The sequence below is a fragment of the Euwallacea similis genome, chromosome 24 (genome assembly GCF_039881205.1).
Source record: "Euwallacea similis isolate ESF13 chromosome 24, ESF131.1, whole genome shotgun sequence".
In the NCBI taxonomy this organism is placed as follows: Eukaryota; Metazoa; Arthropoda; class Insecta; order Coleoptera; family Curculionidae; genus Euwallacea; species Euwallacea similis.
Genome location: NC_089632.1, coordinates 867,364 through 889,249, shown reverse-complemented (window position 1 = coordinate 889,249; position 21,886 = coordinate 867,364). Strand labels below are relative to the sequence as shown.

Sequence of the window (21,886 nt, the reverse complement as noted above, 5' to 3'; positions counted from 1 at the left end):
ACGGTACTTCATTCTAAATGAGATGTTTAACTATTTAAATTGACTATCAATTTTTCTCAATTGATAATCTATTATCAGCATCGAAGATAATATATTATCAGGAGTTAGATCTAAAAATGTCAGTAAAACCAAATCATTCATCGCGGATTTTGCTTCACCCTCATCGCGTACGATAATACGTAAATATTCTACAGAATAATTGTTAGGAAATTTATCACCCCTAATAGTGTCAACGTAAATAATAAAGACTGCCAGAAGGAACACTTTTACCATTATAGAAATAAAAATCATTTGTGACGTCAAATTATTTACCAACTTATTGGACACCTTTAATTAAAATTACTTAAAAGTATAATAACACAAATGGTATTTGTGATATTGGGTAGCCCCTATTCGTTGATTTTACGGGGTAGAAGCCAGACGAGGGTGTTATTACACAAGCTTACCTATAAATAGTTAATGATATACAACTGAACCACAGTTTTTTTTATGTAAAAATTGTAAAATTTACCCAAATTAGCTACATCTAAACCTCTCAAATTATATTATTAAAACAATAATTTAAAATTATTTTTCAATTACTCTGTCAGAAATCCTTCTCACGTATTTAAAATTATTCGTAAAAAAGGTGCCCTTTGTATACATAGAAAAATACGATTCGTTTTCGAGATATTGACATTTATAAATTTAAATGCTTAACATAACTGTTGCAATTAGGGAGTTTAAGACGCAATCATATAGACTAATATATGGATCCTTACCACGTTAGAAGAGATGGTAAACAGAAACTTGCCTCGAGTGAAGTTATGGTAAATCACCTAATGTTGGAATTTCCCAACATAAAACGGTTGAAAACCGTTGGGCTTTCAATCGTTGTTGCGCCCCAATAAAATAGACATCCTCGAGCCATCGCTACGTGCCGAATTAAGATGGGAGCTATGCGTTCCGCCCATCTGGTTCTTTGCGGCTCGGGATTTGTATCCCAGAATTGAAACCACACCGACCTCCAATAAACTATCAGGAATTCCCCGGCGTAAATATTGCACGATGCGGTACCCAAATTAGAGGGTGGCGGCATTGATATAATTCAGAATAGGTTAAAAAGTAGCATCTCTCCCACCAGTTCTTGCAGCCCTAAGAAGTGGGGAAGTTGGCAGACTCCTTCAGGGCGAGATCAGTAGTACGAAAAAAGACCTCTAAGAGTGCAATTGGACTCCCGATTGAGAAAAGTATCTCAATCTCTCAACCTCTTTATCTCTCTCTCGCTACTTAGTAGTTACTCTCATAACTCAGGGTCTATTGGTCGCTGCTCAGTCACTCTAAACTCTATACGCGTACATTAAAGCAAAACAGCTCTAGTAATTTCGCGTATCCTCAACCTAGTCCTCAGATCTCGCGTACACGGTGCCTTCGACTGTATCCGCGATTGTGAATTTATACAAGACAGTAGTGTATTAAATGATTAATTGTGCAACAGTGTTTTTTGTGAACTGGAGAACCCATAAAACCTACTTCCTCTAAATGACGGTAGACCGTCTGGTCCTTCGAAAAACCCAACCAGCATAAGTGGATTACTCCGTGGGTATCTATTGAGGTAGTCACTACTGTTAGGCAGACTCTAAGAGGCCCTGGCCTAAACACCTAACTTATAATGTATTATTTAAAACTAGCATTTAAAATTTTAAATTCAATTCAGCCGTAGCTCCTGAAAATGATGTAACAGAGAAGGCGACGTCAACTTAATTCTGAGGCTGGTGGTGATAATAGACTTAAGTACATTTTTCAATTTATTCAGTTGACACCGAGATGGTTCTAATTTCTTGAGCGGTTCGAAGCACGAGATAATTGATGAATGAAAACATATTTTTCACTGGTTGAATCCCACCTGAGATACAACGCCTGATTTTGGGGATGTTATTCGTCTGAGTTGTTTGCAACTGTTTTTAGGTGAGAATAACATACCATTGAGTAAGTACTTCCGTAACCCGATCCCATGAAACTCATATAGGAAGCATTTTATGATAGGACATGTTGCCTTCAATAAACTTGTATCTTATTTAATCCACCTTCTACCTTTAATAGTTTATGAGATATCAATGGTATACCATGCCAATAGGACTACCTCGAATATCACTCGCCAATTGTGTTACATATATATCTAGAAAAAACTGCCTCTGAATATGTGAAAATGTAGACCAACGTGAAGTCAATGAAAATATGCCACCCTGTAATCCATTCATGAAGATGTTTTAAAGAAATAAAGAAAAATTAACAAAAGATAATTATGTTTTACAGATAATTTTCAACCTACTAATAGTAACAACTGAATTAATTTTTGATGATATCCATGATATACAATATGCGCAGTTCTGCAGGAACTTTTAAACTTATGTTAATCACAAATTCATTCTCAAAGACCTCTGTAGTAATTTCACCTATTCAAAATTCTGTATCATATCATCAATTCCAAATGATGGGAATCGCTTTTTTTATGTCAATATGTAATATGCTCAAATAAGAGCCTGGTGCAATTCTGCGTATGAGGCGCTAGGGAAATGATCAATGGAAATGATGATATCCAGCAATCATCATTCGCAAATAATTCTGGCGTCACGTTGTAGAAATACGTCTTCCACCACGCCTTCATGTCTTCTATTCTTTCCCCGCCAGTGTGACCGTTTCTCATCATCGCAAATCGACTGCTCATGGAAGCAGTAAAGTTGCACCTATTTTTTATCTTTGGCAACTGCTACATTAGTATCTCCCAACTGAAAATCATATTTGTGTTTATTTCAGTTACAAACACCAAAGAATACTTCTTGAACTTAACAAACCTACAGCTAAAAAATTATTATTTCCTAGAAAAATTACATATCCTCCAGAAGCGCAATATATTTTTTCCAATTGCAAATATTGTACTTACTCAATGCTGGAATTGGGCCAAGCCAACCGAATAAGCAATTAGTGGCCCTCGCAGAAAAGGAAAAACTTCTTAAGGGTTTGATGCTCAGTCGATTACTGATAATCCGTTTTTATTCATAACCTAACATACTTCTTGAAATTTTGCAAAATTTAGTAGAATGTGGTGGTGCGACAAAATAATTTTTCAAATGCTTTTTCAACGTTCTAAGGTCCAAATAAACACATATAAATTTATCTTTCTTTCCCACGTACACAAGAGGCGAAAAAATTAAGTTTTTTCCTGCTTTATAACCCCCAAGGCAACATCTCCTCAACTTGTTTTCCCATTTCCTGTCTGTAAACAATCGAAATAGGGTATAGAGGAGACTGAAATGCCTCAAAGTTCGTCAACTCAATGTCATGCACATATCCGTTCACATATCCGGGGGTTAAGAAAATACCCCTATATGACTCAATCACAGATTAAATATGTAAAAAAAACGCACCATTCCTATTCGCAATTCTGCTTCGCATATATATGTCTTTTACATCCTGTCCTATGATGAAATTTATGCCATTATTTGCATTGCCTAAACTAATGGCATTAACCAATTTCCTCCTTAAAACTCTTAAATCATCCAACTTTGATAAAAGAACAAAATGATTTAAATATTTGAAGGATATATTCCATTGTACAATAATTATGGACTACCTTCAAGATTTACCATATAGGCCGTCTGAGCCCATGGACCTGAGGTTATACTCAGATACATACAGGGTGGCGCACTTCACCTCCCGTCTCCTATAGCTCGGTTATCATTGACAGTAGGATTTCGATATTTTGTATACTTTACCTGTGTCTTAGAACGTACTCCAGGAAAATATTTCTAATTATACAGGGTGTCCCAAAAAAGTGTAACGATACCGAACTTTTTTTTTTTTAATGGAACACCCTATTTTTTTTCACAATTTAAATGCTTTCTATGATTGTCTACATATTCCTAAAATTTTGTTGAGATCGGTTAAATAATACTGGCGAAAAAAATTAAAAACTGAAAAAAATTACATTTGCGCCGCTAGCTTGAAAAAATAATAAAAAATAGAGATAATGTCTATGTGAAGAAACTACTCAAGATGTTTATTAAGCATGGTTTAATAGTTTTATTAAAAAAGTTTCGATGATCGATATTGTACAGGGTCTCCAAAATTTAGCGTCACATTTTTCAAACTTCAAAGTGTTTTATTTTTCTTATTTTAAATTGGGACCCCTGTATATTTTAATTTAGTTCGATGCAGAATTCAAAAACAAACATTTTTCGAATTACATGTCTGTCGCAATTCTTAATACTTCGAGAGTTGTTCGCGGAAAACCCTTCCAATAGTAATTAAATTGATTAAAAAACTACGGTTGCTATGACAAACGAATTATCTATAGGACTTATTTTATAATTACAATTATCTTACAACCATTACACATCTAAAGTATGTGTTCGAAATGTCCTCCGTTCTGTTGAAGACACAAATTAAGACGACTATGGAAGGTCTTGTAACTTTCTGCAATTCATAAAAAAATCGAGGGTGGCTTTGAACAAATTCGAAAAAAAATAGAAAGCATTTAAATTGTGAAAAAAAAATAGGGTGTTCCATTAAAAAAAAAAAGTTCGGTATCTTCACACTTTTTTGGGACACCCTGTATAATTAGAAATATTTTCCTGGAGTACGTCCTAAGACACAGGTAAAGTATACAAAATATCGAAATCCTACTGTCAATGATAACCGAACTATAGGAAACGGGAGGTGAAGTGCGCCACCCTGTATATGTATGATAGTAAGAACGACATTTTTGGCAACCTTCATTGATCAACAATTTCAACGGTAAATTTCATTGAACAACAATTTTATGCTCACTCACATGTTTTTACAGAATCAGACTCTTCTTAGATATCTCAGAAATAATACTACATATATGAAATGCCTCACAAATGTACTTCAGGATATGTGCTGGACACCGCATGGACTGTCCAGTCAATATAGTAATTTATGCCATTTGTATAATCCATTGAACGTCATTTAGATGAATACTAGATTGAAATGGCTTAACTATTGAATATGTGGATGCTTAAAAGTTTATATACGTTCGATGTCTATATGAATAATTCGTATCATTTGGGGCACCCCTACAAATTAGTTAATTTAAGTTTTACGGGATGTAGGATTGTTTATTTTCAACCCTTAGTCCATTTGGTAGCTACGGTTATTTCAGAAGTATTAGTTTAATGATATCTAATAGCTTTAATCGATATCATCTGAGGATGTGTTTGGTAGATTTTAGTTTGTTGAATCATTTAAAAAATTACAGGATATTTTTTAAAAGTTGTATTTTTTAATTTTTATTTAATTACCCTGCATCGAGGAATTGTCTTACCTTATGATTTTCTTAATTGTCGAGAAAACTAAAATGCGCTAAACATGTTTCAAGATATTGATCAAAGCCACTAAAGGGCATTATCATAACAGTTCTAAATCATTAATAGCTACCTCAAGCGGTGGGATGAAAACTAACAATTTTGCATTGAGCAGTATAGCATTGAGAATTTCTTTTCTAGATGTTCATCAACTGTTCTAGAAGAAACGGACTTTCAGAATTTTTGTTGATTATGAAAATCGGCCAAGGCCTTTCTGAACTGCGAGCTAAAAAATTACTGAAAAATATGTAATTTTGACCATTTTTGTGAACAATTTATAAACTACTAACATATCTTCATCATAAAATTATTTTAGCGACTAATGAACGTAACTTAAATTTATGTAACGCGGGATCTACAGGGTGTTTTTTTATTGATAGTAAAAAATGAAATGGGTCAATCATGATCTTATTTTGAGATAAAAACTTCATATAAAGGCACGCCCCAAATTGCTTACGTTTTTATTTACAGGGTGTTGAAGTTTCATTTTTTTTTTTGATTTTCACTAATTTCTCTGTTGATTGTAAAGATAATTAACTCAAAATTGGTAATAACAATCATTTTAGCATTACGAACAAAATAAAATAACAATTACTTAAAATACTTCACAAGGCATTACTTTTCTTGTAGTCGCTCTCAACATTTTACATAAGAACTTTTTTATGACATTTTAAAATTTTATTCATTAACTCATCATTTAATCCCTTATATCTTTTATTAACTTTTTTACCTCTTCAGTTTTTTTTTATTAGGAACAATAGTTTAAGAGATATTTTCCAAAAGTATCTAACCATGTTCGCCCCAATTGACCTAAGGATATAATAAAACAGCAAGGCAGTGAATGCTACAATTTAGGCATAGTAAACTGTGGAATTTTTACATGTAAACATAAATTTCTCTAAAAAAATTATAAAAATATAAATAATAATAAATATAAATTCCACAGTTTGCTTTATCTAATTGCAGCATTCACTGCCTTGCCGTTTCATCATATCTTTAGGTTAATCGGGGCGAATATGGTTAGATACTTTTGGAAAATATCTCTTAAACTATTGTTCCTAATAAAAAAAAATTGAAGAGGTAAAAAAGTTAATAAAAGATATAAGGGATTAAATGATGAGTTAATGAATAAAATTTTAATATGTCATAAAAAAAGTTCTTATGTAAAATGTTGAGAGCGACTACGAGCAAAATAATGCCCTGTGGAGTATTTTAAGTAATTGTTATTTTATTTTGTTCGTAATGCTAAAATTATTGTTACTACCAATTTTGAGTTAATTATCTTTACAACTAACAGAGAAATTAATGAAAATCGAAAAAAAAATGAAACTTCAACACCCTGCAAATAAAAACGTAAGCAATTTAGGACATGCGTTTATATGAAGTTTTTATTTCTAAATGTTTAGGTCAGGGGCTTCCTGTGATCCTGCCTAATAGTAGTGACTACCTCACTAGGCACTCACGAAGTAATCCACTTACGCTAGTGTGCTTTTTTCTCTATCGAAGGACCAGACGGTTTACCGTCATAAATTGATGGGGTTCAAAGGTCTCAAGAGTAAATGAAACACCGTCACACTAATTAACACTACGTTTACTTACACGATAGTTCTAGTACAGATACAAACAGAGAAGAGAGCAAGAATCGTAATCACAAACTAAGCACGGGTTGCACGAGATCTGGTATTGTGGTATATATCGCGAGATGAGTTCTTTGTGACTTTTCTTGGAGAGCTTTCTTTTTAGAGTGCGTTCGGGTCCGGACTTTCGAGCCTCCCAAAAGGGACACCCCCTCTTTTCCTGGTGAGAGACTTTGGACCTTCAACCCTCTTGTCCAATTACACCCGTTGCTGCCTTCGGATTCTTTTTACAACGAGAAATCGGAAATTCCAAAATGGTTTATGGCCGCTCTTTTTAGTCATAAGCCCGAAGTACAGTAACACAGATGTTCGGGTCTTATGTCGGTATCAACAGTTCGGCACGTAATGGTCGATTGAAAATCGGTCTAGTGTATTTTTTATTTTTATTGTCGAATTGCTTGGGTTCAATAATTCATTTGGGGTATTTTTATATTGGGAAATTCCCAACACAAAATAAGGTCATGATTCACCCATTTCATTTTTTGCCCTCAATTAAGAAACGCCCTGTATAATGTGAATCATTTAGAAACTACGTCTTTTGAGCTTACCCTTAAATTTAGCACATTTTTACAGAATTTTGAGCCCTGAGCCGGTAGGGATTATTGCCAGCTTTCCGAACACTATTTTTCTCAGTCTATATCACTCAGGATTATCATTTATAATTATTATTGAATATTCGTATCAAACTCATTTGGATTGTTGTTTTATGTTGAGTTACTGTGTGGACACTCGTTAGCCAAGATGCAGTCTCAAACCACTTCCTATATTTATGGTTTTTGCCCATAGCAACGTCAAGTTCTTCAGCCGTATGAAACATTCAATTTTCAATTTGTATTCTCATAAAATATCGGATTTCTTATTTCATTATTTTACAGTCTTGACTTCTCGATTTCAGTCAGTTTAAAATTGGTTTCCAGGAGTTAAATTTAAATAATAATTCCTCTAGAGCCACTTTGATCTAGAAGTAATTGCATTAGAATTTAATATCAGTTTGAAACTAGGATTAATGTTCAAATAAGTCGGAAGATCTTTTTTAAAGTCGACTCTATTTGCTCCTGTCTGTTATTAAAGTTCTACCATTTGAGTGGCTAACAAATTGTAATACTGAGGAATAATTTTCCTAAAGATCTTCTAAAAATTTATTACTAAGCGCACTCATTCCGCCGGCTATTTTTCAGCAGTTGAGGTTAAGGAACAATGGCTCTACAGTGGATGAATTTTTTGTGTTTGTTTAACAAACCTGGTGGTAGTAAATAACATAGAAGGTAAACATTAACAATTTTTAAGGCCAAACGGTGGCTTCAATGAACGTTTACCAAGTAAAATAACCACCGTAATGAATTTTCGTTCGTTTTATGTATCCTTCCATTCATGGCCTGAAGAATATTAAACTAGTTTTTGTTTTCTTTTAATGAACAAACACTTGCTGAGGAAGAATAGATATGGGATTTAAATGACGATCAAGCGGTTGAGTGCTGCGTTGCTCTTGGGGTGAGGGTAAACAAATTCCGCTATATAAATTATCCTGCCAATTTCAATAACAATTCACTGCAGCGTTCCTTATAAAACGCTATCAAATCTCCACACAGCGGAGTTCCTAAAATGAGCTATTTGGAAAACTTTCCAGAAATAAATTACCTTAATGCCACCGCTATTTAGCACATCGCACTTAACAGGGTCGTATATTATAACTTAGAGTCAGCACTATATCTCTTCTAGTAAAACAATAAATTTACACAATACGCTAGGTAGGCATCGTTTAGAACGTTCCAGGTAAGCTACATCGGCTTTTTCATATAAACCATGAACGTGGGCAAACTTTCCAAGGTTTATTTACGCTTTTCCGGCAAAGTTTACAGTATGTATGAGTGGTAAGGCAAACGGGGTTTCAGGGGAATTTAGTGCCTTTTAGTTCTGAAGAGAGCTCGACTGACATCAACCCCTATTTTACGTCGCTTCTTCAACACACTTCGTTTTCACCTTCACATTCAAGAACTAAGTAAAAAGGAAATTAGATTCTTCTTTTTCTCAATTTACCAGGGCAAGTTTCCCTAGACCGGAAATCGGACATTGGTCGTTTAATTCTTACTCAAACTACTTTGATATCTTCCAAAATATTTTACTCAGTGCCTCTTCATTCTTGGCACTGTGTACTGATGGTAAACTTGAAGATAACTAAAGCGAGAACTGGACAAAAAAGAATATAAGCTGTTCCAGTATGCATATGAGGACCCCAAAATGCAAAAATTGTCAGTCATCCTTTGTGAAGGAATAATGGTGAAAGATTGAGATTGATCATTTTGCATGACAGTGACAATTTATTAACCCCTCCTGTAGACCGCTGGGACTTGGCTCTTGCTCCGGATGCGTTTTTTTAATGTAAAATAAAAACTAAATTTAGTTTTCATGTCACGTGCAGCATAAACTGCATCTATTTGGATTGACGTATAAATGTAGCAAAAAGTGTCTTAATGGTAGAAGGGTAGAAAGCGGCGGATAAAGCAGTAATGGAGCCGTAAATGGAGAACTAAAAGTAAAATAAAAGTGCTCTTTCTCGAAACAAAGTTGGGCTTTCGCGTAGCATTCAGAATAAACAATTGAATAAGTGTATATGCCTCAATGTAAGCTTTTTCGTAAAAATCTTATTCTTTGTGAATGGAAAACATCCCAGAGTCTTGACAGCTTGATTGAATGATGTACTCTCTCCTATATAGGTTATTCCAAAATTAGTGTGCAATAACTAAAAAACTACATTGGAAAAATCGTCAAAAATGCTACCAGCTGCCAGACTTAAATTTTTCGTTCCGGTCTTAATGACGTACTTCACGGCCTTGATTCCTAATACACTGTTACCACACGTAAAACAAAGTAGCATATGTCAATGTCACCAATCTTTTTCGGAAATGTCGAACCATTGCTATTGACATGCGTGCGATAAAGCTTTTACCGCACGCTAATATTTAGTTGAACTAACAGAGGGCAATATTGTTAACACACATGCACTCATAGCAAAAATAGTGCACTTAACACATACGAAAGTGCCTTCACCGCACTCTATTGCTGATCGAACTCCGTTTCACGTTGGCGTTGTGTGGTTAACTGCAATTTGTTGGAGACAATCCAACACAAATTGACATCAGAGCACCTAATTTATTGATAGTGACAACCATGCGTTTATTTTTTGAATGAGATCGACTCTCTTCCGTATTTTATAATTTTAATCTCGTCGTTTGTCCTGCTGACTGCATCGTTGTTTCTCATTCTTTAATTGCCATAAGTTTTGCACCTTGATTGTAAACTTTATAAGGCTTCGCACCATCATCTCAGTATTTTCCAAAACATTCTACAAGATTTTGTACCTTTTGACTCAAGCAGCATTTAATGAGAAATAATTCGCTCCATATCAGCAAGGACTCATGTGCTGGTGGAAATGCTAAGTCAAATTACAGTAGTAACAATAACAACAATTTATTAGTTAATACAAACAATTACTACTATAGTGGAGCGAAAAATTCATCTAGTGAACCCTCTAATGTTCAGGAGGCATTTCATGTGGTCATCTCTTCCGAGGTGTCTCCACTTTGACGTAGTGGGAGGGCTCGTACGACTCTAATGATGCCGAAAGCCATACGGCCGGTAGAGTAGCTACTGACAGGTCTAACTTTGGCGGGTGGGTGGAAGGACCAAGAGGGACCCAACAACAAGAAAGGTACATGATGAGTGAGTTCGAAAATTTAGTACCCCAGCGCACTCAACATTCCTTAAAGGTACGCTGACGGAAAGGAGGCACTCTGTAGGGACATTTAATTTAGTTTGGGACAATGCGGCGGAGAAATCGGTTAACAATAATTAGGATAAGTTGGGAGTTAAATTGGAAAAACAGGTTAATAGGGCAAGAATGAGATTGCAAGAAAAAAAGAAGAAGGGTCACTGAGTAAGTCGGGAGAGAAACGGAAGAGGAGTGACATGGTGGATGAAAGCATAAGGAAAGAAGCTCCATATAAAAGAAGAGAATGTTCAGAGGTTTTTGCTATTACAGAAGGTCTAAGCGCGGTTACAAATCTGTTTGGTAGTTTAAGAGGAAATGTTGGCCATAATATGTAAAGAGAAATAAAAGAGATAACAACAAAAATGAAAGGACTAATTGCAAATCTGAATAAGAACATAGTTACAGAATTTTTAGAAAAACATAGGTACGAAATAACAGAAAAAATTACAATAGAAGTGGAGGTTCAAATAAAACAAGTAGAAAAGAAAGAAATGAAAACGCAGACGGACACAATAGAAAGAACAGATACATATCAGGATTACGAACTACAAGCGAAAAAACAATGGAAAGAAGAAGAATCCACGAACACCCAATTAAAAACTGGAAACTCTGATTACTAAAGACAAAATGTCTAAGATTGTGATAGTAGGACCGAAGGAAGTTAAAATAGAGGTGGGCATACAGGTTATTTTTAGCAGAAGATATTCGAAACTTTTAGAGATTACTGAAACTTTTAGAGTAATAGAGCAAGTGTATAAAATTAAAACAAAAAACAAGGAAACACCAGTATTTAAAAAATAGTTAAGATTATTTATGATGGGAGCAGAGAGGACTTATCTGACAGAATAAAGGATGTAAGAGAGGAAACAAAAAAATGTAAGTGGGTAGCAAAACATGAATTGGACGACATGACAACAAATGAGTTTAGGAAATTGGTGGAGAGTGTTTTTCATGAAACAAAGGCACAAGTGGCAATATACACCAAAACAGGGGAAGAGGAGATAATACAAAACAATATGCAAATAAAGGAGCAGAAAACGTATGCTTTGATTGTCGAAAGCAAAGAAGGGACGTATAATGAGACATTAAGTAAGGTGAAGAAATATTTGGAAAGTAGAGGTAAGGAAAAGAACGTCATAGGAATGAGAAGCGCTAAAGAAAACAAATTGTTAATTGTCACTGAGGCGAACGAAGGGATTGTGGTGGGATTGGAAAAAGCATTACTGGAATTAGAGGGGAAAAGTACGGTTAAAAAAATGACAGGGAGAACAAAAGCACTAGAGACCGTACATATAAAAGGAATGGACGCTTGGCCAACAAGGGAGGAGGTAATAAAGGCGCTGACGAAAATGACACCACGTTGGGGTAGAGAGGATTATACAGGGTTATTCACGTCATGCTACACGGAATATTGTGGCTAAGGTATTCAATATTTCGAATTTTTCTTTTTTGCGATGTGTAGAACTCATATAGAGGTACACTCTCAAATTATTTTATTTTTACACAGGGGGTTGTAAATAAGTGAAAAATATCAAAGTTATGTTTTTTTAAATGGAACACTCAATATATTAGTACCGTTTTAGGTTCCTTGAGAAAAATAAATGTAAGTTTGATTAAGGTTTACCTACCCTAAACCTTAAGGATTTTGAAATAATTGAAATTTTGTAAAAATGTAATGCTAATTTAAAAACTTTGCTTTAAAGAAAGTTTAAACTGGAGTAAGTCGAAATTCACATCAAGCCTCAGACATGAGGCATATTTCATGCCATAGTCATGAAAATTTAGATATCTTTTATAGTGTGTACAAAAAATAAATTGGAAAATGTATTTACTTTCAAGGGTATTAACTTGCTTAATTTAAATGGAACACCCTATATTTTATTACTCCAAGTTTCAGATTGAAATATTACCGATCGAAAACTATTATACTTTCCTATACCTAAATGTACAAGTTTTCCTTGAAAATTAAGATTTTTAAAGAAAGTAGAAAATCCTATTATTTTGTGTATCAGTTGCCACGGTGACATCTAAAATGTCAATATAAAGAGTCATATTTGTGCGTTCTTTTTTCGGATAATTTTTTATTTATGATATTTTCAATATTATTTGGATAACTTACAAGACAACTTTCATATTTAATCAAATCTAATAATAAATAAAAAAAATGGCAAAAATTTAATTTTGTGAGGAAAAAACGACTTAAATAAATTTACAGATGTTGTTCGAAATAATGACCATTCATTTCTATACACAATTGGACTCTCTTTTGGAATGAGTTGTCAACTTCCCTTGAAAGTAAATACATTTTCCAATTTATTTGTTGCACACACTGTATAAGATATCTAAATTTTCATGACTATGGCATGAAATATGCCTCATGTCTGAGGCTTGATGTGAATTTCGACTTACTCAAGTTTAAACTTTCTTTAAAGCAAAGTTTTTAAATTTGCATTACATTTTTACAAAATTTCAATTATTTCAAAATCCTTAAGGTTTAGGGTAGGTAAACCTTAATCAAACTTACATTTATTTTTCTCAAGGAACCTAAAACGGTACTAATATATTGAGTGTTCCATTTAAAAAAACATAACTTTGATATTTTTCACTTATTTACAACCCCCTGTATAAAAGTAAAATAATTTGAGAGTGTACCTCTATATGAGTTCTATAAATCGCAAAAAAGAAAAAATCGAAATATTGAATACTTTAGCCACAATATTCCGTGTAGCATGACGTGAATAACCCTGTAGATTGAGTGAGCTAAGGCCAATGGCAAATAGCAGGCAAGCGGTAAAGTTTAGCGCCCAAAAGGAGGTAATTGAAGCATTAGAGAAAGGGCGATTAGAATAAGCATGCTAAGCTGTCATATTGAGAAAAAGATAAAGTTGGTACGATGTTTTAGGTGTTGGGAATATGGTCATGCCATAAAAGAATGTAAGGGTACTGATCGGAGTGGATTATGTTACAAATGTGAGAAAGGGAGTTATACTGGTAAAAGTTGTGTAAAGGAAGAAAATTATCCGATCTGTAATGAAACAGGGCACAGAGCAGGTACAAGGGGGTGTAAATGGTTTAGGAGACCTCTGTCAGTAGTAAGAAGGGAGGAGAAATGGGCAGACAGGTCTCTAGGAACAATGGATGAGGGTGGGGAGGATGGATGAAGGATAGGAGTTAGGGGATGAAAATGACTAGAATTTTGAAATGGACAAAAGGATGAGTGATAGGAGGGTGCAAATGCAATGATGAAGGATAAAAGCCTGAGAATGATGAGGGATAAATGCTTATGAGTGACAAATGAAAGGGATGAGGGATAGGAGTTTGCCAATGAAATGATGAGTGACAAAAATTTATGAATGCAGAGATGTTAGATATGAACTTAATAATTATGCACGAAGGTGATGAGGTATAAAAGTTTATGAGTGAAGTGAGGAAGGATGGGAGTTTTGCAAGTGCTGAGGAATAAGAGTTTTTTAGATGATTAACTAGCGGTAATGAATACCAGAGAAAAGAGAGTTTTACAACGGTTCCAGGGAGGCTCCAGAGTGAAAAAACGAGGGTTTTAGTGGGTAGGCGTTCCCTTCAGGGACGAATCCCATGTAACTCGGTCACCAGAACACCAGACCGGGTACGTTTGAAAAGTTGGAAGTTTTCCTTCCTCCATATTAAAAAAAAAATTATGTGGTCATGATAAGGACCACAATAAGGGAACCACCATCAGGGCTATTCCTAAATTGAATTATTTGTTTATTCTATTTCGTTTATGGCAGGAAATGCTGACTGCTCTATTGAGATGCTCAGTTCCGTATATCAGTTCTAATTGCCAAAAGCTTCTCAAGAAGAATGAGACATCAAGGTCTTCAACATATCCTTCCCCACTACTATAGAGTCAAGATCTTGCCAAAGACGAGGTTTCACGAAAGCGACCAAAGGAAATATGTAGTGAGCACCCCCCTCCTTAAATCTTTGCTGATATATTCTGAATAACGACAACTATTTATTGGAAATATTCAATATTTCGCAAAATAAGAGGTCAACTTAATCGAACTATAGTTACATTTAAGCTTAATTGGCCGATTCAAAATTCACTGATTATACGAATCAAAGCTAAAAGGCCATGAAAAATCAAAAGGTTTGTCAATAATAACACACATTAAAGTGAATGCAAAATTTGGAACTGGATTATAGAAAAAAAAAACAATCCGTCAGTTAATAGTTCACTGGACTATATTTTGCTCGCATAACCTCGGACATCTATTGTGCCTCAGTGAACATTGATTCTGCTAAGGAAATTTGTTGCAAACTTTATCAATTCTTGTATTTTTTGTAAAGGTTTTTGCAAAAGGACCACGCCATCTTGTTGGGTATATTTGTTAAGCGAGTCCTTTTTTCTCTGTAGTTTTTTCAATACCGGAAATTGCTAATTTTCCTGTTGAACTAACCTTTGAATGCTCAAGCTTCATTATCAACGATGAATCTTGTATTGTGTGTCTTTACAGGTTACCTAGTAGTGTACTTAAGATATTGGTCACCATACTAAGAGAATTTTAATCACAGACACACGAGCCAGGGATTTACTCAAATAATCGTATATGATGTTGTGTGTATCTTAGATCTACGAATAAATAAATAACAACATGGGATTTTTTAAATGGAATATGAGGTCTTTCCCTGAAGATCTTGGTAGTTGTTCCCATTTATAAAAAAGATTATCTAGAACAGACGGAAAACTACAGATCAATAGCACTTCTAAATGATATTTTTATGATTTTTGAAAAAAATGTTCTTGACACAATCTCAATTATTATTTTTTTAAATATGATGCTTTTTAGCCAACACGGATTTCAGGGTGGTTTTTCCAGTGAAAACGGATAAACGGAGTTCGTGTAGCATATTCTAGAGAATTTAAATGGCGGCTTACCTATCCTGTCTTTTTTTGTCGATCAAGATGATCGACTTGGATTTTTTGTCGTCTAAACTTCGTTACTTACAACGTAAATTTATGGCTATTGTTGATAGGGTTGATTTTGATTTCTACAGCTTTGATGCACTTTACAGGATAAAATATTCCTGCACGCAGATAATACTGGTCTTCTGGTGTCCGACATTGATAAATCCAAACAAATAACCAAAGCAAGTATGATAGGTTGACCATTTTGTGATTAACTACCTACTTTAATCTGTTATGTTTAAACGTTAATGTTTTTTTGAATGTACTTGGCTTCCTTTTTCTTGACCTTCTTCTAGTTTTTTATTGAAAAACACTTGTGTATCAATCTTCATTTTATCCCCCCTCCCCCACCAGTTTTTTTTTACAACATTCGAGTACTATTATAAGAGATTTAAGGGTACTATTATAGAGTTATTAATATAATGTAAATTACAAAAATGAATGGCCAATGGAGTATCACAGAAATGTTTGGAGTGGTAAAACAGAGTTTGTCTTCAGGAAAAGATTGCCCTATAGACTTGCACAATTATTTGACGAATCCATGTAGGTGGAGCATATTTTAAATATTATTGCGGGAGCTTGGTTAAAAAATAAAATAAAATTATAAACTTTAAAATTCTGTATCTTATTGACAAAGAAGCGTTTTTAGATTCATGTTCTTAATTTTTTTGTCTTATTCTTAGACCTAGCACAGTGTGTTAAATTATTTAACATTGATTTGGAAACACCCTGTATACAGCCTAATGAAGCATTTGCGGGTACGTTATATATAATTTTCTTTCTGGGTGTCTAATCTGTATTTATAAGCGTTTCATTATAAGCTAAAATATCCTGTAATTACCTCCCGTTAAAAACATCTAGTCAGCAGGGAGATGTTTTTCATAAAGAACATTAATTGTAATTTAAAATCAGATTACCTATCAAAAGAATTTCATAATCCAGGGTTTTGCCAAATATTCCAGTAATCAATTATCCATTCGAATGTTTGAAATCATCAAAACGCAATTCAGCAGTGCTTCATTGTCGGCTGCCTTTTCGTGCCCCCGAATATAATGAGCAAATCGGAAGGCCATTTCTGGAATAATCCATTCTTTTAACCCTCCAGTATTAGGATGGCTCATCAATTTTAAGCTGAATTAAAATGTTTCGTTGATCGATTTTTATGTCTCTTTGCAACTGATGAGCCTTGCGATTTAAAATGTAAATTATTTTCCGAAGGACTTCTGAATAAAATTTATTCTTAACTAAAAGTGAACTTTCCAGTTGACACAACTTGCCTTAAAGCCCGCTCTTTCAAAGTTTACCCTTGTTTCGAAAGCATTGTTTGACGGGTTTCCGTTTTTCCTCAAAGTCCTTCAAATATTCAAACTGATTCAAACACAGGCTGCATTTACTCGAATCTCAAGAAAATCTGGAACAATGTTTCTCTGCACTAGAATTGCCATTTAAATTGGTAAACAGAAGCAAATTACAATTCATTATAAAATTTATTATTGCTTGACTGTCGTATTTTCCTTGCTATTCGCATGTCGCCGTTGCAATTCTATTTTGTTTAAGATGTTTATTTGTCTTTCTAGGAGATAGAAGTCACGATCTCTTTCATACCAGTATTGAACCGATTTCAAAGAAAATACAGCTTTGAACAATATTTGTTGATCATTTAGACTTGGGATGGAAATTGTAGGGAATAACTAGGAACCATTATATTTGAAATTTGGAGGGTATTTAACCCAATGTAGACAAAAGAGTGCATTTAAATGCAAATTTCATTAGGTAAAGGCTTAGGAGAAAGTCCCACAAGCCCGAACTAAAGTCACGTTGTGTTTGTGTGGCAATTAGTCAGGACGGACTTAAGTTTTTATTTCCATAACGTACTATTGTTTAATCATTACACTAGACTTGATTTTAATCACTGCCGTAATTCCAATTTGTGTACTATTTGCATAATAGCGAAACTATTTGGCGGCTACACATTTGCATAATGTTATATAATTGTCTAGGACACTTATATTGATTGCGTCGTATGGTAAGCGGTATATCATTTGAGTGAGGTCTAGATCGCACTTGACTGATTTATCATAAGTGTTGTCACAGGTATTGCTGTGTGCAAGACTTGAAGCAAAAACGCAAAGGTCTTCGTGTTGGCCCAAAATAGATAGTGTAGGCCTGTAAATAAGGGCACATTTTCACGCCCTGCGTCGATACATATCTTGCCTGCAATTTTGAGTTGAGGCCAACTTATAATGTGTGACGAGATTCGTACATCACACACTAAGGCCACATCCATCACCATCCACACTTTGCAGGTAACTGAAGCTTGTCAAAACTAAATTGCAAACAGTGAACAATATTTAAACTTTATAGGGATGGATGGATTTCTTCTTTTAGCAGTATTTGTTTCAGACTACCGCAATGATATAGATGATGCTTTTAAAATACACAATTTACATGTGAATGACAATGTAGGAAATAGGAGACCCTTTTCGATCAGCTCCATTTGCGAAACATGTTGAGCATCCAATGTAGAAACTTTTCCCGATTCAAAAGCTATGGATGCTATGTGCGTTTGATAAAAGATATCCTTACTAATTATAATTAGTAAGAATATTTTATCAAGATAATTATCAACAAGGATCATTAAAAAAGGCAGTATAAATAGTACCAGCTTCTACAATTAGCTGAATAATCCCATTCTGTATGGCTGCAATTGACATCTCATCTATATTAATACATACCAAGATCCTTTCGGATATAACGTTTTACCTATCCATAAACAGCTTTGTGAGTTGCTTGTTTAATTAAGAAATTGTTAAAAAAATCTATACTGATTATTCGGCTTCGTTTATCCTCAAAACGTCTTACAAAACCTAAGAAAAATATTTTGTGTCGAAATATTTCGTTCAAAATAATCGTAACTCAGATATTGCTTGTGAAAGATGTTTCGGTCGCTATCTTGAAAGAAAACAATCTGATAAATTCATTTTTTTCCGATTGAGTCAGTCTCGGTTTTTTTTTTAATGCTCCAGCCGTGCTCGGATAGATTTTTCTTTCCGGGCTGTAAAAAATTCATTGAGTTTTTGAATCTAATGAAAAATGGTAGTGTGCCTCGTTTCTCAGATTTGCCAAGGATTTCAATTAAAAATACAGCAAAAATAAATTTGATATAAATGTCTAAGAAGGCCTTTAAATCGGGCGCAACATGTTGCAAAACACGACGTGCATTGGAGTGTTTTGTTAAATACAAGGGCTTCGAAGGCTTATCTTATAAGCGAGTATTATAAAATATTTTTTGTGCAATTATGGCACCTAGTTAACACTTTTATGTATTAGGAAGTGTAATCAATTTGTTCAGGCGTTTAGACACATTCGATAATGCCCGTAATATTGTTTATAAAATGTGTGTCCTTCAAAATACTGCAGCGCCCGGAAAACGTCGATTATGATGCAAACGTAACAAAAAATACCTTATAGATCGCTCAATTTGAAAGAACAACTGTGGTGTGTCTCATTATTCATGTGTGAAGTGTTCACAACACAGCAGTTTCAGTTTCCGCAGCATGTTGGTGTGATTTCGCCGATTCTGCCTTCCTATTGTTCGTAAAATTACCCCAAATGTAGCAAGTAACGCAAGTACGAGAAACGACTTGTGGTGCTATAATTCTTTTATTTATGGTCTCGTTGAGACTTTCATCTTCCTTCCGTCCAACAAAATCCAACATGGCTTGATGAACGCCGCGGCGATAGCGAATTTTTGCCTTTATTGTCACCATTTCAAAATTATGTTCAACACCGACAGAGGAACATTCGCCAATTAATAGAAATTGAGGAAAGTTTTTGGAAGGATGAAATTATTCAGGAATTAAACCGAATGCAAAGCATCGAGGAATGGTCTTACATTACCTTTCTAATTCTATTTCGGCATAAAATTTTCCCCGGCTTTGTGTATTAAATCTGTCTAAAGCCGTCGGCGTCGTAGTTAAAACATAAACTTTAAAAGATTTTTTTTAATTAGGCATTAAAACAACTTAGTTGGATTACGTGAAAGCCAGTAAACCATTTGAAGCAGCTATTTTAATCATTTAAAAATGTAGTCGAGGTTTTACTGGGGATTTAGGCGGATATTTCCCATTTGCCTTTGCGGTACAGAAGAAATTTTAATTAACGACATTAGTTGATTTTAAACGTTGAGTTTCCATATTTCCAAGTAAGACGAAAGTTCCGCTTAACTTTTAACACAATCTGAAATCACTAATTGTACGTATTAACTAACCTGTCCCGTATTTCGGTAGCACACACGTCGCACCAGTCCTGAAATACGTCTATCGTCTGATTTAATTATTATTTTACTGAAATTGACAGCCGAGGTAATGGTAAATGTATTATCAGAAACACACTAATGCCCTGGGTGTGAAATGGCAATATTGATTAGTTAATCCTTTAAAAGCCTTAAGTGATTATACAGTGCTACTCAACTTTGAATCCTAGAGTTTAAAATCTTATTCCGGGATTCATCGACTTGTGAAATAGAGGGAGTAAAATTCTGGACCAACTAGACTTGCCAGCCACAGATATTATTGTTGTGTTTTCGGGATTTCAGGGGTTCTAGCATAAATTTTGACGATTCTATTAAAGTCTAGTAGTAACTCTGCTTTAAATGGCAGCCATAAATCCGCATTAACAATACCTAAATGTACACAGAACTTAAACAATACTTATTAGAGGGAGTCTCTCTTGTTAATTGCAATCAGATTCGGCCAAAATACGTTCTGTTTGTGGTCAAACTTCAATTCCTGATTGGCTTGTAAATAAGCCTTCATTTGTCTGAGAATTTATAATTTGACCCTAAAACATGAAAGCAAAATAAATAAAATTGCTGGGGCCCAACAAACAAGCCGAACCCATGCAGAAATAAAATCTCGTCAGACATGCTTCGTGGGGCTTAAATAATTGCTACCCTTTCCATTCATCCTAAAATTGTCTTTCGGGTAGATTGCGGTTTTCTTTTTCTCAGCTCGTTCTCCATCGTTCCATTATTCTCTTCCGTGGGACTCGCAGTTGTGCAATTTGTTGCACTCTCTTTTTAAATTTAAAGCGCACTCTATCCGATCAAGATTTATTAAGAAGAATTAAGAAAGAGGAAAATACGGGTATTTAGTACCTAGATGTCGATTACTCCCTATAGACATGTAACTACCCTTTTGGACGTGCTTGTTAATGACGGAAATCTAATTTGGATATGGAGGATTATATTTGATTATTTTACCTCCCGCTTTGGCCGTAACGACGTAGAGGTAGTTATTCAAATACGATTATGATTGCCATTGCTGAGCTATGGCCAAATCTGGTTTTAACTAGCGCATCCAAAGTTTACTGATCAAAATAATCAAAGCTAAGCGGACGTAAACTATCTAAACGTCTGTCAATAATGACACACATTAAAATGATAGCAAAAACAAATACAAAACAAGAAAAACTTGGTCTGTTTCACAGGACGGTTGCAATTCGTTTGATTCTGCTGTTTATGCTCGATAAAACGGGTCAAAACCAACGTTAGAGTGGCCCAGCACACAGTCAACCAGTTCCTAAATTCTAAGCATCATTTCACAAGAAACGACAGGAGTGTTTTCAATTCTCCTCAAAAATAGTTGTCTATAAATATTTTGATATTTAGAAATTCTGCATATAAAATAATATAAAAAAAGTAAATGAATGCAATCATGAACCTAATATTTAAGCTCACCCTTCCGAAGAAAAGTTTGTATTTTTTAAATCATTTTTCTTTTCATGTAGTTTTTTAGGTGAACCGTGTCTTACCTTCATCCTATTAGGATTTCGGTAATCTTGACTAACAAGATACCACCTGACTTTCTTCTTTTATTGTGTGTGTTGTGTGTGGGTTAGTTAATTCGTTTCTTGTATTATATGGTGTTTGATTTGTTGGAACTCGACAAACGTATCATCTTCAAAAATATTTGTTGACTTGAGAAGATTGACTAAATTTCTCCTTCGTTTATTTTTTCTCTCATCATTATCTTCTTCAGTTGGGCCACCAATCGTTTCCAGTAGGTAGTTGAGTCGCACTCTCATGAAATAATGCCATAAAGCCCGGACTATACTCTGGGCAAGCCATCGATTGATACTTCCGAATCTAGAAAAGAAAAATGTC

At 34.5% G+C, this 21,886-nt stretch overlaps 1 protein-coding gene across 1 annotated transcript in view; it reads left to right on the top strand.

Annotated features, from left to right (window-relative positions):
• LOC136416608 (alkaline phosphatase-like) overlaps nt 1–21,886 on the top strand; it is a 233,940-nt gene that overhangs the window by 84,657 nt on the left and 127,397 nt on the right. The window lies entirely within an intron of this gene.